We start from the raw sequence: 15708 nt of genomic DNA on the forward strand, positions 1-15708 counted from the left end.
AATATGTAAATGTAGTTTTCTTTTGACAGTTTTTATTTTATTGAGGCATTATATATATATATATATATATATATATATATATATATATATATATTTATTTAAAATGATTAAAATACGGAAACTGGTGATATTCTGCAAAGACCTTGGAAAGTTGGCATAGATATAATTCACTTGGGATCTAGGGATGAGAAACAGTTTTTAATAACTCTTGACTATTTTTCAAAGTTGTGAGACGTGAGTCGTTAAAGGACACTAGATCCAACAACAGTCTTTTTGGGAATTTGACAATTTTTGACAATTTTTGGGAATTTGAACATCATATTTAATTTACAAGATATCCACAAAGTAATGGGAAAGCAAAGAAAAAAAATATAAAACTTTACCTGTAGTAAAAAACAGCCGAGAGGCTCTGCATGATAATCCTTCGCAAAGCCAGTCTGGTAGTGCAGAGGCTCATGAGCAAGAGAACAAAGAAACACTGTTGTCAAAAACTGTGAATGTAATCAAATACAATCATTCAGATTAGATATGGTACAATCTGCCAAAGAACAACAAATGTAGAAATAAATTTAAGAACAAAATGCAAATAAAGTTTTTGGTCTATTTTGTTCAAATGAATAGTTAATTGTTTAAACAAATTCATAGATACTTCAGAAGAATAAAAGAAATGGCTGCTGGGCAATGGTGATAGACTGGTAAGACTACTAAGAGATCAATCAACATGTACTTTCCCCGAATTTGACCTCCCAGACTGAAATTTGGAGCAAAGAGCATCAAAAACAAAGATCAATTAATTTCAATAGGCAGATATTCCCAGTACATTGGGAAGAACTTCAGAAGCATAATATTTATCATTTGAGTACATGTACATTTAACATGTTTCTCCTTGGATAGGCTTTATAAAAAGTGGAAAACACTTTTGATAAAGCCTATCCAAGGAGAAACTCGTTAAGTGTATTGTTTACAACTTTTTTATCATTATTTTATCTTATTATATACTGTATTACTTTTATTATTTTTTAATATTAAAGTACTTTTTTAATTGGACCTGACTTTGTTGCTGTTGAGGATCATACCACCCAAGCAAAGAATTTGCACTTGAGCATGTGAGTAAGTTTAACTTATTTATTTCTTTTTACACTCCTTTTTACGGTGTACACTATTGTGGTTCTGTTTTTTGATCACATATACATGGCCGTAAGAATTTATATTTACACCTGTATCCTTGAGTGGGGATCATACCACTTCAAGCACTATCAGAGGAGCCAGGTTTTATGGCTCCATTACACGTGAGTGTACATTTTATAGTTTTTACCTACCCTTGCTCCATAGCTCTACATACTTCACCATATAAGTTTTTTATGTGTTTATTTTTTATGAGGATACCCCCTACTACACCTATAATTCGAAGAATTACCTTTGCACTTGATCCATAGGCGGGGATTATTCTGCCCAGGCGCATACACTGGAGCTGTATTGAAGCTCCAGAAAAGTGTGAGAGCACATCTTTTACCTTACTTATCACCATTACAGTTTTAAAATACTACACTATTATTTCTTTTCTGGTTCTCTCCACAAGGATTACTTAAGTGTTGCACCTACCCCCTGTTTTTATCCAGTTTTCTGATTGGAAAGCGAGACTCCGTATTGGTGTTTGAGCTGCTTGTGGACTATTATCATCTTGCGCCCGCGCTGAATTATATTTTTGTGTTATAGTATACAGATTGCTTGAAATTATTTCAGCTGCTCTTGCTACTTTAAATTATGCTTTCATTAATGCCTTATCTAACTTTTTCCAAAGGTGGAATGGGGTTCACCCAAACCAAATTCAACAACTAAATTCATAGAAACAAGTTTATTTTTTAATATGGAAGATGCAACATGTAACGTTCACAATGCAGTTTTAACTCATAATAACAAAGTATTTAACCAAGAAAGGTACACTCAGATTACACTCAGGTACACTCAGATTACTCTACATCCTGTGGGTATTACTCTTACTCAATTTAATGGTACTCATTTTTTCTACCGCAGAAGGGCTAAGTAAACCTGCAACCCCCAAGGTTTGAAAAGATTCTATTGATGATGCATTAGCCAACTGAGCTATCTCACCAGCCAACTAATGACCAAACCTGAAAACTATAAAACAATTTAAGTGGATAGATGCTTGACCCTTTTTGTTCATAATTGGTCATGATTGAGATAGCATACAGAGACACACATAGACACACATACTGAAACAGAGACACACACACATACACAGAGACACACACAGATACATACAGACACAGAGACACACACACAGATACATACAGACACATACATAGACACACACACATACATGCACACACACACACACAGAGATACACACAAACACATACATAGACACACAGAGACACACACACATGCAAAATATTTTAGTCACCCTCCTATTACTTACCTTTTAGGTGCAGGAGGGTGACTTCCCTGAGGTCCAGTGGCTCAGGTTGATGGGAGTCAGAGTTCCTACTCTGACTCCCTCTCCTTCCTCCCACGCGGCTCCTGGTGGTTGCTGGGAGGAGTGACCACGGCCGTCACTTCCTGCCCATGCTGTTAGGGCCACCCGATGGAAATGTATCTGACATCATCAGAGTGGGCCCAGTCGCGCTGTTACCGGGCCCACTCTGATAATGATATTCATTTCCATCGGGTGGCCCTAACAGCATGGGCCACCCGATGGGCCCGTTTACCTGCGGCCTTGGAAATTATACCGCGCGGTCGGGGCCACAACACATGGTGGCGGGCACCCAGTTGCAGGGGTCCGCAGGGCGGCTGGGCCCCCTGGAATGACGGTCCCGGTCACAGCTGCGACCCCTGCGACTGTGGTATGTACGCCGCTGACTCCAGATGTTGTGGACTACATGTCACATAATGCTCTCTTACAGCCATAATGCTGGCAAAGGATCAGTGTAGATGTAGTCCACAACATCTAGTGTGCCAAAGGTTGTCTACCCCTGGACCAGAGCATTATTTTCCAACTCCATCTTCAAGGCACACATATTGTCCAAGATTTAGGTGTTTCACAATTGTGTAAGTTTGTGCACACTAGTATGGGTTGATAATCCATATTCTAGAGGAAAACAAGAACCTTGTCTTAAACGTGGACAGGGTTCAAAAAAAGTTAAAATAAAAAAGTAGTCACACCCATTCTACTGGTTAAGTAAGGTTATTGCTTTTTCTAAAAGTTTGCTGATGGGAGCAATTAAGGAAATATATAGATTTAAACCTTTAACTACAGCAGTCATTAGGAACTATTTATTCCTATTATATGGCCTGAGGGAGAATTTTGCTCGATATATAGATTGCAGCATAATTATTACATGTAACGCAATTTCTTTAACTTGCAAGGAAAGGTTTTACGTCTCCAACAGTAAGGATAATGTATTCCATGTACAGTGAGTACTTTGTTAGCAATTAAAATATTCGAATCTTGTAATATATATCCAATCTCATAGCATAATTTTCTTCTTTATGGTTAAATTATCAGTGTTTTGCACCTGAATTAAAGTATATTACTTGCAAATGAATAAACCATATCTTCTTTTTGGGAGCATTCTGCAGTGCTTTATTTATGAGTCACAGAAATATTGAATTTACTTTACTATCTCTACAATGTGCACAACTTATTTCTTTTTTAAATTAAGAACAAAATGAGCAGACTAAGGTACATATGTATAAAGAGTGTTGTATCTACAGTATGTGAAAGTATGAGAAAGTGGCTGGAGCAGAATATTAGGGTAATAGAAAAGGAAATAGTTTACCAGTTAATGGGTAATTGAAAGTAATCACTGGCTCCCACAAATAAGAAACGTCTTGATCTGTGCAAATTTGATGATAGTTTTATTTTGTAAATTCATGATATAAATTACATGGTGATGGATGGAGAAGCAAAGGGACACCTGTGACATCTACTATATTCCAATGTGTGAATACCATTTACCTGCGGTATATGATTTTGGGTTGACTCAAGGTTAATGCATGGTATACATATACCGCAGGTAAATGGTATTCACACATTGGAATGGAAGTAGATGTCACAGGTGTCCGTCTGCTATACATTTAATTAATGATTTTCTACACAGTATATTGACATAAGTAGAAATTGTACATGTGTGATAACAAAGAGGAGGGAGGATACAGGAATGAGAGAAATATTTTTAAAGTGTATCAAGTATCATGTGCAAAGTAATAGATACTAATATAATCCACACAATTACAAAATGTTCCAAGATCAGGACTGTGTGTAGGCAAAAGTCTGCTTGGTGAAACAAAGTCTCTAAAATGCTCTCTGCACAATTTATTATATAATATTCTTGAAATAGTGGATTAACTGTTACATTTTGTAAAGTGTTTTGAATCTATTACATTTGAATTATAAAACAAGATCATGTTGCTTATGGAACCCATACTGCATATTAAATAATAAAAATAACAAAACAAAAATTGTATAGGACACTTGAGAATCCTATATACTCAAAGAAGAGCAAAGTGTTACTAAGCACAAGGGGTTGCACTGTGATTTACCCTATAAATCCCTATACTATTGTGGTTGGGGTCATATTACCCCTTACTTTCTGATGCTAGATATAGGCCACCCTAAATAAAAGACCAAGGAATACCAGTTCATTTTTTATAAGTCCTAGTTAACCCTTCCCCGAGTAGAATTAAGATCCCATGGGGCCGTAGGCAAGTAACCATTTGCTCCCCACCTCCCCACTCATTCTTCACATATGGATAGCTAATAGGGCCAAGTAAATGTATAGTTTAGGGGTATCTGTCTTACCCATAGGCCCTAGGTGGCTGCCTAGGGTTACCTTATTGTTAATCCAGCCTTGCCCCTTGCCCACATACATGAATGCCAAGTTATTCCTTTACTCCCTCGCCATAATTCTGGCCTTCACTCCAATTGTAAATGTGCTTTACTACATAGCAAAAATAGGCCCAATAAAGAACTAATTTACCTATCCAGGTGACTCTTTCTGGGGAATAACCCTTATAGATTAAACAAAACACTTAAAACTACAAAGCACCCCCTAGGGGCAACCAGTAAAAGAGAGCCTCCGAAGAAAATGGAACACGTAAATATGGTTCAACCTTTATTATGACTTTAACTACTTAAACAATATAATAAAAAAACATTTTTAAATATGGAAAAACACAAGTGTAAGTGTTATGATAATGGGCAAAGTGATATAAACTCTACGTTTTAAAAAGGGGGAATAACTGTGGACCATAGAACCTCATAGCAGCAATATATAAAGTAGGGACTAGGTATTACCCATGTGGATCAGCTTCAGTAAGTAAATAAATATATTCAAAGCCTAATACAACTAGAGAAGTCCCTCTATACTTGATTGTATCCTATGGATAAATAAGAGTAGAAGACAGCAACAGATGATCATTGTAAATTAGAAGTCTCATGCTATTTAAATAGCCATTTATTGCCCAAGACACGTATATCAATATAGCTACAAATGTATCAAAGAGAAGCCCCTTAGACAGATGATTTACTGCTAGTAATTACAAAAGTGCAAATTAGCTTGCAAATGTTATGGTATACAAACTCCTACTTATAGTTAAAATCTTTCCTTAAACAAAGAAAATAATCTGACACAAAAGTAAACCAGAATAATTGTGAATCTAAACACTCCTTTTTCTTCAACAGGTGATCCAGATCACCTTCCATGAGGTTTAATTTCACGTGCTCAATGTCAGATAAATTTAACCCCGCAGTGGAGCTTCCATGCTGAGTCCAGACATACCTTGATACTAGAATGTCCTTTTTATTAATCACTGATCTGACATGTTCTCTAATTCTGTCTTTGACCCCTTAAGGACCAAACTTCTGGAATAAAAGGGATTCATGACATGTCACACATGTCGTGTCCTTAAGGGGTTAAAGGGGTGGATAGCCATGCCCAAGTACTTATGACCACATTGACATATAAGAAGATACGCAACCTGCTTACTATTAAAAAGGGTCTTGAACCTCTACAGTTTAATTGTTGTTACAGAAGGTAATGCTTTTGAAATCTTTTTTCATGTGTTTACATGTTACACATTCTCCGCTTGGATATGTTCCTGAAATGGAGGAATGTACATAGCTCCAGATAATGAATCCCCTTCAAATTTATATAAGCATAAGCTCTGGGAATCGCTTCAAAGTAGAAGTTTTGTTATGTTACGTTTTGGCAGTGAAGGTGTTAATAGCCATACAGATGGCAGCTATTTCCACTCATTTTATAATTGCACTGTAACGTCTTTAGCCTTACAGGCTTATATTGTACCATTCCTTATTTATATCCATTATTTATTATCCATAAATGAGAGTTCCAACAACAATTTTAATTTCATTAAATTCACATTTGTAATTTAGTCTAGGGGTAGGCAACCATTGCACTCGAGGTACCTTTGCACGGCACTCAAGATTGCTAGACCCAAACAGGCTATGGCCTTTCAGATATTTGCTAGTGCAAAAAGGTGGCGATCCTCAATTCACAATTTGTGCACTGTAGCACTTAGAGGTAGTGATCTCATATCACTTTCTCCAAGCACAGAGCTGGAATTCACCCTGGAGTAGAGCAGCCCACAGCAGCTATCGCAGCTCATGTTCTTGACCTGTATCTGGTCAGCCCAGTTCCTCACTGGATCCTATGGAAGCCACCCACACTGCTAGATACCTACAGAACTGCAAAATAAGCCTCCCCTTCATACACATAATTCAAACAGCCCACATACAAACACACACACAGTCCAAACAAACACGCCATCACTGACAATCCAAATACATGCACACAACCCCACAAGCCCCACACATACACACACCACCAAACACACATTGTGATGTCATGCACACACACACACACACACACAAACTACTCATGGACATATACAATCTAGAAGCCCACATTGCACAAATACAACTCTACAAGTCAACTACAGCACTCATAAATGACACAAGCAGAATATTTCAACATATACACCTCAAAAAAAAAAAAGAAGACCGGCACCCCATGGGACTTCAAGATCTTTTTTTGCACAGTACCCCTAAAAGTTTGCCTACCCCTGCTCTAGTCCATTCCCTTCTATATGTATTTGCATTAGAAGGTTAACAAACTCTGCGCAAATCCATTGGGGAATTGAATCATTATCTCTCACCAACATCCACTGCACATTTGACATTTGACCACTAATGTACTCACATGAAGGGGGATTGGATAAAATTAGAATTGCATTGTATCATTTCATTCACCAATTTAAAAAAAAAAAATATCTTTCTAAGCTGCACACATAGATTCCCAGCTAAAAGGTGATGAAAGTATAAATGCAGACAATATCACTAGGAAGATTCTGTAATTTAAGATCTATGTGAGTTAAGGAGCATAAAAAGTTTACATTTTGTCAAAATGTTCTTAATTATAGATAACTTAATTTATACTAACAGCAACGTAAGATAAATGTAAGTACACTGATTTAAATCAAGCATGTAAACCTAACCATTTACATTTATATGAATCAATTAATCTTCCACATTAATAATAAAATGGTCTACAGATATGCCATTAAGAAAATAATTGTCATTGGTTTTTGCTAACATAAGACAACAACCAAAAGGTTTGCAATATATTATTCATTCCTAACATGGTAGTCTGAAAATACCGTAAATCTGTGAACTGTTCTGAAATAATTAAAACGATAAGAGCTATGACAGATTAATCACTTAGCTGAGATTAATTTGCACGAGAGCTCCTGCATTTATAAAGACATTGATTCGGATTATTTTGCCAAAACTGAAATTCTTTATTTAATATCAGAATGGCAATGAACATGCGCTCAGCTGTGCATGAGATTAAACAATAATATTTACTTTGTATACCAATTTTCTATGATCTAATTTAACCCAGATATGAAATCACCTTCTCGTGCCCACTGCTTTGTATTTTAATCCTTCAGTTTTCTCAGAACCAAATATTATTCTATGATTTCTGAAGGTCAAATATAGGTTATTACAGCTCGACCCTATGTTTACTGCAGTGAGCATTGAGTAATGATTCAATCCACCATGTCCAGCCTCATTGAGTCTCTCCTTTAAAAAGTAAAGTCCAATGCTCTGCAACATAATAACTGCGCATAGCCTATCGCTTTGGATCAATACACCATAATTTTATGTCACTTCCTCACATTAAAATTCAACTGACCATTATTTTTTGACACTGTTGAGTACGTTAAGCAGCATATTCCACATCAATGCCCAACACATTGATCTGGTGGAAAGGATAAGTGTTTAGCCATTGTTTTTTTTTTTTTTTTAAAAACAATCTTTAAATCTTAACATTATACATCATAAAATTAAAATAACTTATGTAATATAAAAATTATAAGTACTGTATATACTCGAGTATAAGCCGACCCGAATGTAAGCCGAGGCCCCTAGTTTTACCCCAAAAACTGGGAAAACATATTGACTCGAGTATAAGACTAGGGTGGGAAATGCAGCAGCTACTAAAACTAGATCCTAAAAAAATTATATGAATTGAATATGTATTTACAGTGTGTGTATGAGTGCAGTGTGTGTATGAGTGCAGTGTGTATGAATGCAGTGTGTGTATGAGTGCAGTGTGTGTGTATAAATGCAGTGTGTATAGTATGAGTGCAGTGTGTGTATGAGTGCAGTGTGTGTATGAATGCAGTGTGTGTATGAATGCAGTGTGTGTGTGTGTGTATGCAGTGTGTTTATGAATGCAGTGTGCGTATGAATGCAGGGTGTGTGTATGCAGTGCGTGTGTATGCAGTGTGTGTATTAGTGCAGTGTGTGTATGAATGCAGTGTGTGTGTATGCAGTATGTGTGTATGCAGTGTGTGTATGAGTGCAGCGTGTGTATGAGTGCAGTGTGTGTATGAGTGCAGTGTGTATGAGTGCAGTTTGTGTGTATGCAGTGTGTGTGTGTGCAGTGTGTGTATGAGTGCAGTGTGTGTATGAGTGCAGTGTGTATGAATGCAGTGTGTGTATGAGTGCAGTGTGTGTATGAGTGCAGTGTGTGTATGAGTGCAGTGTGTGTATGAGTGCAGTGTGTATGAATGCAGTGTGTGTATGCAGTGTGCATGTATGCAGTGTGTGTATGAGTGCAGTGTGTGTATGAGTGCAGTGTGTATGAATGCAGTGTGTGTATGAGTGCAGTGTGATTTTTATTTTTTTTCGTCCCCCCCTCCCTGCTTGTTAGCTGGCCAGGGAGGGGGGCTCTCACTCCTTGGTGGTCCAGTGGATGGGCTGTACGAGGGGGGCTGGCAGAGAGCTGTTACTTACCTTCACAGCAGCTCCTGTCAGCTCCCTTCTCTCTCCTCTGGTCCGTGCAGCTCCCAGGTCAGCTTCCTGCCAGCCCCCGGTCCTTGTCTGTATTATGGCAATGTAAATTGCCATAATACAGACAATTGACTCGAGTATAAGACGAGTTGGGGTTTTTCAGCACAAAAAATGTGCTGAAAAACTCGTCTTATACTCGAGTATATACGGTAATTCTTTCTTGGTGTATTCCAGTTAAAGGTGACCTGTCACTTCCTCAGTTTTTTTTTATATTATGTTTACTAATCCCTACGTTAAGCAAAACAAATATTTGTGAGGTGTAAAAAATAAAATGATATTTAGAAATCCACATGCAACTGGATCACTCCATCTTAAACCATTGGTATAAACTCTGTCTTTCTCCTCTTCAGTTGAAATGTTTGCCCTGAGAGGTCAAGGTTCCCTTTTAAATATAAGCGTAGGCTCACTCTGTTACCCCGTATCTCATAATACGTTACCTCTCCCCATTTATAGGAGAGGCATTAAACACATTTCACTGAATGCACTTCCAATAGATGATTTGAGGAATGGGCATTTTTATTTTGTATGATTTTTATTAAGTTAAATGTTATTTAGTATAAACTGGTCACTTAGTCACACAGTCATATTTCAGTATTTTCAATAGGGCTCAGCTTGACTGCATAACCCCATATGAAGATGCAGGAAACTCTTCTCGGTGGAGCTAATAGTTAATGAAGTCTTTATTATGTCAACCATATGGTGTGTACTAACATATTGGCAGTGGATGATTGGGGTCTTGGAGTTCTAATTTGACCAGAGAATTTACCATACATTCCAGGTTATACTGCCTCTATAAGGTGGTGGACCTTAAGACTGACTGTTGGGGTGTGGTTGACTAGGTTATATGTTTATAAGAACACTTGAACAGATACGGTAATTATATAGACTGAGGTCAATAGGAACTAAACATTAATCTATAGAAAAATTATAACATTACATTCCAATAGATTCTTGATTTCCTGCTTACTGAGTTTAGTATAATTCTCATATCATAAACTAAATCCATTGCAAAAAAATCCTTATAGGCTTGCCTTATTTCTCTTACTGTGCTTTCCTCATAAGCTTGGAAGATATATATTTACCAATGGACAATACACAATAAAGGTATTCACAATTGAAGCTTCTTTCATTTTTGTACGTTTTCCTAATCGGCTTATAAATCCATTGCAAGACGATGTGTACGCTTTTCTGCTTATCTATAGCTATAATAATAGGAATTTAAAGACTCTATTATATGAATTCAAATCAATACTATGTGATTTATATATTATTGAACATGACAGTGAGTTTAATGTTAGTGTATATATGCTCTCGAGACCATCTGCCAATACATCTATTATATGACTTAAATCTGGCAAATGTTTTTTTGTAATAACACACTGTTCCTACATCAGTGTAGTTTTGGAATTTTGGTGATTGATCATCATGCTCATATCCTCTGCCCTTCCCATAAACCACTCAATCCCATGGGATGCTCCCACCTCCTGCTTCTCCTCCAGAGGAGTGATGTTTGCTCACTAATAGTACGGCTGATAGGATACCTGATATGATGCAAGGAAATTAAGCACCACATTTAATCAGGAATCGCGGATGAAAGGACCACTTTAGGAACCCAGACCACTTCAGCGCAATGAAGTGGTCTGGATGCCAGGTCCATCTAGGGTTAACCCTGCAGTTGTAAACAGTTGTAAACATAGCAGTTTCATTGACAGCCGCTAGAGGTGCTTCCGCGCTTCTCACTGTGAAAATCACAGTGAGAAGATGCTGGACATCCATAGGAAAGCATTGAGAAATGCTTTCCTATGGACTGATTGAATGCGCGCGCGGCTCTTGCCGCACATGCACATTCAGCGCTGACTTCGGAAGAGGGAGGAGCATTCCCCAGCGCCGAGGGAGCCCAGCGCTGGAGAAAGGTAAGAGTTTAAACCCTTCCTAGCCCTTCAGCCTGGCGAGAGTGGGATCCTGAGGGTGGGGGGGGGGGGGGGGCAAAGACTCTATAGTGCCAGGAAAACTAGTTTTTTTTTCCTGGCACTATAGTGGTCCCTTAATGACTACCCTCTGCAGCCACTGAGTACCACCTCAGAGTACTTTAAGTCAGTTATGGCTAATGAAGTTTAAAGATGGTGGAGCATTGTTTATCATCCAATACCCGATAATTATAAGCATGCACCTTAGGAATAAGGTGGCCAGACAAAAGCACCATTATAACACATTGCAGTATAGGCATCAGACATGTCACCAAAAAGGATATGGTTTTTCATAAGTCTAAAACTGTATATGCTAATTGTTTTGATATGTATCTTTGTAACAGTTTCTATGTAACCTGTATTATACACAAAAAGTCGACTTATAAGGCTCCACCTCTTGATCATTTTAGCTAATAAAAGCCATAGAAGCAATGTCAATACTCAGGCCTGTCTATCAGGGCATACCGGAGCTAAGAAATCATGTTAAATGAGAATAAGCATGTCTGATGGGTCTGTAGTAAAAAAAATGGGGTATGGTTGATTGCTCAACCTCTCAACAGCATCTTCAACCATCAATAAAATAAGGACATAGTATGTTTTTTTCTAACACACATGTCATTTGTCGACTCCCTAAAATGTAAACAGATTTGCTTATTTAGTGCAACAAAACCTAGAGGGTCATTGTCCCATATGCCTCTTTAGTCTAGACACCACTGCTTGGTTTGCAAGAAGTTACAACTGTACCATAGCATTGCTGTCACAGCTATGGATGAAAGGTAGCCAACTACAGCTCTTGGTATATTGGAACGTACTTTGCTTTATGCCTTAATACACCAATAACAATCAACAGACAAATGTTAACCCCTTACAGACACATAACGGAAATATTCCATCATGATTCCCTTTTATTCCAGAGTTGTGTCCTTAAGGGCTTAAAAAGAATTATAGTATGCTTATAGTGTGCTAAACATTAGAAGTGACATATCAGAGTATTGCTTTTAGTACAAGCCTTATACACAATAAAATGCCACATTGAAACCAGTTATAAAAGAGCAGCCAGAATTTATTGCAAGGAGTACTAATTCTAATGGAGGTGAGAAGTTTCCCCTTACATAAATGCGAGAAGGTATTTGCTGATGGGAGTTAATTTAGCCATGAAATAGAGTTTATTGCCAGGTTTTACAACCAGTACCATAATAATCCTCAAGGGAGGAAAGAAGAAATGCATTATTAATAGCATCTTTCACACATTGAGATTTTTATGCTCTATTGATTAATGTAAAGTTGTTATAGGTGACAATTCTATCCTAACCCCTTTCAATAAAATCACTCGCCACATTATGCAGGTCACTGGAAACACTTTGTGTTATTGGGCAAAACAAGCGACCTTGTTTTTCATTCCGCAAAAAAAAATATATATATACTATAAAGGACAAAAGAGTTGTTGTGTGTAAATGATCACATATGTTACTTACAGTAAAGTAAATCAAATAAAAGATTTCTCTCTTTTTTTTTTTTTTTACAAAGCTGCCTCGCGAAATTACTATGCCTCTCTGGAAGAAAATCATTGCAGATTATATACACTAGCATTAATCTTTCTCCCAAATAATACAGTGAATCACAAATCAGACAGAGAAGAGCACGGTAATTGCATTTATTCTAATGCATAACCATTTTATACGTAGAAGAAGAACATAAAACCTTAAAGAAAGCTTATGTGTTAAGGAAACAGCATGGCTAATGGGAGTTCTCATTGAAAATCAGGAAAGGGAGAAATTGGAAATTAAACTTGTCACTAGGAAACAATTTTTATTAAAATTCTATAAATAAAGTAGGTTTAAATACATTTCTAAATTTTTTGATACACTGAATTTTTGGATTGCAAAAAAAAAAAAAAAAGTCAGAGAATAGTTATCTTTTATATTAAAATAAATATGCAAAAGAAAACTATCGGGTTTCTACATTTGGACAGTTTTATATCTTGTATTTTTTTATTTTTCTTAAGAAATTTTTGGGAAAATCTGGTATTTTTAAAGGGAAACTACCAGGCACCAAAACATGTTTGATGTAGTGTGTTCTTTAGGTTACAGTTAGTTATTCTAGATGGGTTGTGCTCCACAATTCATCTCGTTCCCCTCCTGCAAAGTTTCATTTTTGCTGTACATGCTGTTAGACATGATGTCTTGACTTTTTTGGAAGTTGTAGTTTAAATGTTATCTTCTTGTGGAACAAACTCAGAAACACTTGCTGTGCTTTTGAACGGTTACGTATTTGACAATCTCAGCAGTGCTATAGAAACCTAATTATGCAGAATCACATTCTGGTTTGGGGAGAACTTGTAACAGAAGATGCACAGCCTGGGATTTTGCAGCAAATTCAGAAACGTCAAATGTGAGTGTCTTTTTAGTTTGTGTTATTTTTTTAATGTGTGTTTGTATGGTTTAATACATCGTACCCAAAATCACTTGTTGTTTTACCACATTTCATTTCAACCAAGTTTTCGTGAGTACCTACTTTGTCCTAAAGGTTCTAGGTTTAATATAATTCATAAATCATCATGCTGTGTTTATTCTGCTTAATGAAAACATTAGTTGATATTGTCCATACATTTCCTGATATAAGTTGCAGCGCATTTTATTCATGTATTGTTCACCTAATCCCTTGTAGAACTGTATATCCATAACTAACATAGATGTTCAATATTCTAGACATCAGTTTGAGTACTACAAATGAATAAAGTAGGAGCCATTTTTGTGTTCTGCTCTGTATGTTTTTTTTCTGTACTTTACTCAGCTCTACTTGTATGGATATTTCTGTGGGCTACTGAGCTCTTTGTATTGTAAGGTAGTTGATGGTTCAATATTAATATGTTTTTGAGCAGTTTAAGACTGAATGAGGGTCTTTGACTGCCTATAGCCTATACACCAATGGAGGTATGACTAAGGTACAGCTACACTCTTCCTTAGCCATACCAATTAATACTAGCAATGGGCACTGTAGTAGGCTGAGAGCAGCCAGCAACAATCACTCTAAGAGCCATCCTCTTCTTGCAAACTGATGTAACTCCATTCTAGGCTGTGGGTGTCCAGCCAATCAACTGAAGAATAAATAATGACTTTCCAGCACAGAAAGGGTTCCATATACTGATTATACCAGTAGTAGTTCACAACTGGTCACATTTCATAGAAAAAACGTGGTCCAGCACACTTCAGTAGTTTTTTGTTTTTTTAGCAATCTTTATTTTTTAAGATCACATAGAAGAAAAGCAATGTTTCAACTGTCAAGACTCACAAGAACATTGTTTTTCTGTTATAGGATAGTAATATATTTGGAATGTTGAAAAACGACCTAGGTGTACTTGATGATTCTTCTGTCAGCTGAACCATTGTGCTCATATCCTGCATGAAGAAGATATTTCTATATATTTTGCTGAGTCCATGCCTTCCTGTTAGACATAACCAGTAAGTTTTTGTATAGTTACTTAATTAACTTTGTAATTACCATCTTCTAATTTCTCATGTGTTTCTACTGCTGTCAATGCCTTAATTCAACTGTCTACTATTCACTAATGCTTGATTTTAGTTCAGCTGGTCTATCAAAAATGACTTTCTTAACTTCAGCATGCCCATAAAACTGATGATCACCCTCAAATGAATCCTTAATTTTTATTGTATTTTTCTAGCAATCAAACTGAGGCTCTTTTAACCTTTTAAAGATTCATGATATGGGTTATGGGATAATGGCTATGATTTAGGGACCACTGCAATTCTGCTATTTTTGTGTGTTCTTGTGCACCTGTGATTTTCGGACCAATGACATTCGGTTTAGTTCGGCATTTCGTAACTGCAGAACGTCGTCACTTTGGAACTTCGACACTTCGGAACTTTTGTAAGTATCTGAATGTACCAAATGGTGTGAAATTTGTATGAATGTACATTCAGAACTAAACAAATTGTACATGTCTATTGCTCATTTAATTGGGCAGGTAATAGTGAAACCTGATTGGGCAAGCAAGCATTACATTGCACAAAAATAATTAGCTTATTGGTCAAGATTCCTGTCATCTTTCATGTAATTTTCCCTGCCTCTCTCTTCTTTTGTCACTTTTCAGAAGTCTGAATCACTTCAGTGCTTCAGAGCTTCACTTCCGAACTACCAAACTTCGTCACTTCGGCACTTTGGGACTTCGGCACTTTGGACATTCATAAGCATCTGAATGTCCGAATGGCATGAAATTTTAATTGCACATATCTAATTCTTATTTAGTGAGCCCACACATACACAACCAAACACAAACTTTCAATTTGAAACAGGCCTCTCTGCCTCCCTGTATAAAACTGT

General features: G+C 36.9%; 1 protein-coding gene across 2 annotated transcripts in view; it reads left to right on the forward strand.

The window, feature by feature from the left end:
* Window positions 1-15708, forward strand: part of HTR2C (5-hydroxytryptamine receptor 2C) — a 629177-nt gene that overhangs the window by 101610 nt on the left and 511859 nt on the right. The window contains exon 1 of one of the 2 annotated variants that reach the window (XM_063431916.1): window positions 14796-14828. The exons of the other annotated variant lie outside the window; for it this stretch is intronic. The gene's annotated coding sequence lies outside the window, so the exon portion shown is untranslated. Of the gene's footprint in view, window positions 1-14795; window positions 14829-15708 lie in introns of those variants that run through there. 2 annotated transcript variants of the gene reach the window in all.

This window comes from Pelobates fuscus, chromosome 9 (genome assembly GCF_036172605.1).
Source record: "Pelobates fuscus isolate aPelFus1 chromosome 9, aPelFus1.pri, whole genome shotgun sequence".
NCBI classification, from domain to species: domain Eukaryota; kingdom Metazoa; phylum Chordata; class Amphibia; order Anura; family Pelobatidae; genus Pelobates; species Pelobates fuscus.